Source organism: Myotis davidii, unplaced genomic scaffold (genome assembly GCF_000327345.1).
Source record: "Myotis davidii unplaced genomic scaffold, ASM32734v1 scaffold594, whole genome shotgun sequence".
NCBI classification, from domain to species: domain Eukaryota; kingdom Metazoa; phylum Chordata; class Mammalia; order Chiroptera; family Vespertilionidae; genus Myotis; species Myotis davidii.
In genome coordinates this window covers 438-4,455 of record NW_006285787.1, presented here as the reverse complement: position 1 = coordinate 4,455, position 4,018 = coordinate 438, and positions in this window count along the sequence as shown.

Below are 4,018 nucleotides of genomic sequence, written 5' to 3'. Positions count from 1 at the left end.
TTCACAGAGGGGAATTCAGCTTCATAAGACTCCTTTTCTAACTCACTAAATTTTAATAATTCTAACTTCTTAATTTTGTTTCTCCAACCCTAAGAATAGTAGCTGTTTCCTACAGTTGTTACCTTTTTAAAAATATACTAGAGGCCTGGTGCATGAAATTCCTGCATGGGGGGCAGGCCTCCCTCAGGCCAGCTTGAACTCTCTCCAATCCGGAACCCCTCAGGGGATGTCCGACTACCGGTTTAGGCCTGATTGGGCCTACACCAGCAATCAGAAATCCCTCTCAGAACCTGGGACTGCTGGCTCCTTAACCACTCACCTGCCTGCCAATCTGATCCCCCTAACTGCTCTCCCCTGTCAGCCTGATTGCCCCTAACTGCCTCTGTCTTGGCCTCGCCACCATGTCTTTGTCCAGAAGGACATCCAGAAGGTCGTCTGGAATATGTCTGGTCTAATTAACATATTACCCTTTTATTAGTATAGACAGTCATCTTTACATGCTTTTAAATACCAAGTTAACAACTTTATAACTGGTTCAGCTTTTTAATTTAAGTACTAGAAACATGATGCACAATATTCATGCAAGAGTAGGCCTTCCTTCCCCCGGCTGTTGGCACTGACTTCCCTCTGGCACCTGGGACCCAGGCTTCCCTCGCAGCCCTGGTTTCATCTGGAAGGTCGTCTGGTCTAATTAGCATATTATGCTTTTATTATTATAGATAGTAGTTATATATTTGTTACATTAGTTTCAGATATACAATATAGTGACTCAACATTTTTATACCTTAGATGTGTTCACCCCACTAATGTTATAATCATCTGTCACTGTGCAAATTTACCACAGTATTATTGACTATATTCCTTTTCACCTTTCTCACCCACCACCCCCTACTACCCCTGAACCTCTGGTAGTCATCTCTTCAGCCTATGTTTCTATTCATCTGTTTTCTTTTGTTTTGTTTGTTCACTCATTTGTGTGTGTTTTTTAGATTTCACATAAAAGTGAAACAATATGATATTTATCTTTGACTTATTTCACTATCATAATTATTTGAACTAATTGAAAAGCAGCTCAAAAACGATGGTGGAAGAAAGATTTCATGGCTTTTTCACTCACTCAGACAACAAATACATACGTTGCATCTATAAAGTGCCTAGCAACAAATACATACGTGGCAGCTATAAAGTGCTAAGCCTTAGAGATAATATAAAGATGTGGAAGAAAGGAATGAAGAAATTGAACATATATTAAGTGAGACTGTGAGGTTATCAGGACAATTTTAAGAGTTGTGTAAACTGGTTTATGACTATAACCAAATCTCTGTGTCATGAACTATGAACTAATTAATCAAACTGTCTCTAGAAATAGGCAGAAAAATTAAGCAAAAATATTACTAAGGGAAGAAATGCTTCTAACCAAGTTTTTTAAGGCTCCCATTAAGTGGGAATAACAATGAGAATATATTATGAAGTAAAATATAAGTGGTGCTTCTTTTACATTGAAATTTGAATAGCAAAAACTAACAAACAAGAACAGCAAAGGAAATAGTGGTAAATTTGACTGTTAATGAATTTATAAGAAATAGAGTTAGCAAAATTAGAAGAAGATTTATGAGGTCATTTAGAAAAACAATATGAGATTTTGTATGACTGAATCCAACCAGAAGGCAAGAAAGACACTTTTTTTAAATGTTAAGTACATTTTTAAAATCAAAAATAAAATTCATAGAAAGATGAGAAAAAAGGAAAGCAAAGCAAAATTGGATTGCAGGATGCAGCAGATGAGCAAGGTCTGTTAAATGAAAAATTATGACAAAGAGGAAGAAGTGGGAGAATGGGAGCTTGTTCAGATTTGTAATATTAAAAGCCCCGGGACCCAAAATTATTTTGTATTGCACCTAGCATTAGAATTTCTTTCTTTTAGGTTAACATACTGAATTCCCTAGTTTTACTTACCAATTGCTAAGGGAAGGGTGCTCCATTAAGCTCTTACAAATAAGTTACTAGATGGTGTTCCTTAGCTCAGATCTTATTCAGGCAAGAAATGAACATTTTTGACAACAACGATATTAGTGACCCATTTTAAACCTGATTCATTACCCAAAAAGAATTAGCTTGGATAGGTTGCTGCAGAAGACAGGTAAAGAGCAGATGAGCTCAGCGGGAGAGGAGCAGAACCCAGGAATAAGAGCTAAAGCTGAGAACAGGAGAAATGGGGTCAAAGACAAAATGTACCTACTTTACAATCCCTTAAAAAGCAAAGAAGACAAAATAATATCAATAGAAAATATCAGCAGATCCAAAATCTTACCCATTTTCTGTCTTCAAGTCTTAAAATTTCTTAGCTATCTATTAGCTCAGAGTTATATATAATCTCTGAATGGCTTCTAGTGAGAGACGCTAGGTTCTGGGTGCTTGATCACTTTGAAGCATCCCAGACCCTCCATGTCTCCTAAGATCATTGCCATTATTAGATTTTTCACGTTGAGTTTCCTAGTTCTTATCTACCTGTTACTCTCAAGAATTATAATGACATGAATTATAGCCATTACTTATTTAGACTACTTAAAAGATCATATATAACAAATGCAGATTCTTAATGAAATGATGATTTAAATATCTTCAGCTATATGGAATTAGAATTGGACAGCCTTTTAGAATAGTCATAGTGATGTCACATTTTAAAATTGGGGGGGTGGGAGTGACAGAGAGAAAGAAGTTCATTATCCCCAATTAATAAAATAATTTTGGCTGGAAAAGATCTAAAAATATATTCTGACCCAATTCCTTTGTCTTGTTTCTCCATCCAGGACATGTAAGTTGTTGTTTTTTGTTGTTGCTGTTGTTGGGGTTTTCTTATCAGTTTATGAGGTTTGAGAATTCATTTTCTTCCTTGGTTTCCTGCTTTTTAATAACATATCTAGAGGCCCGGTACACGAATTAATACACAGGTGGGGTCCCTCTGGGTGGCCTGTGGGGATCGGGCCAAAACCCACAGTCCAACACCACCTGTAGCTCCTACCTACTGCTCCCGCTCACCCTGGCCCCACTGCGCCTACCACAGGCTTATGCCCAATCAGTCCCAATTGGGAGAGGCTCACACTGCCACAGCAGTGCTCACCAGCCATGAGCCCTGCATCTGGCACCCTCCCAAGGGGAGTGGTATGCAGGATCAGACAGAAATCCGCTCTTCAATATCCCACGATGGGTCCCAGATTGGGAGAGGGCACAGGCCAGGCCGAGGGACCCTACTGGTGCACGATCAGAGGGGTCCAGGGCATGTCCGATCCATATTGCTCAGTCTCCATAGGCCAGGCCCCAGCAGCAAGCTAACCTAACAGTCAGAGTATGTGCCCTGCAGTGGTCAATGCACACCAAGTGACTGGCTGACCAGTCGACTGTCTGCCTCCTGGTGGTCAGTGCATCTCATAGCGAGCAGTTGAGCGGCCTTAGCATATCATTAGCATATTATGCTTTGATTGGTTGAACAGTTGACCAGTCACCAGACACTTAGCATATTAGGCTTTTATTATATAGGATAGCACAAATGTTCTTCATTACAAAAGGAAAATTTTTCTTCTTTCAATTAAGCTAATATCCATTTAATTATTTCTCTGTGAATATAAAGGTGTCAGTAAACCTCTCAGAAAAATGTTTAATATCTTTGAACTTGGTGAAGTCAAATAAGGATCATTCATCTGTACCCTCTAGATCTATTCACCTCAATTCCTTTAGCCTGTCCTCATAGGATTTACCTTCTATCTCTTTATCTTTGTCACTCTGTCCAATCATTCCCATTTAACCACCAAACATTTCATGATAGTTACCTACAAAATTTTCTTATAAATGTTTTAAAACATAAATAAAAAACAGAAAGATTGATTGCTGACTGTTAAACATCATACATTTACATTTTTTCCTTTGTTCCTTCATCACCTAGTTTTAACTGACACTGTATTATTTTAAGGTGAGATATTTAGATCTTTTTCTTTTAACCAAGTTTTCAAGCACTCTTTCT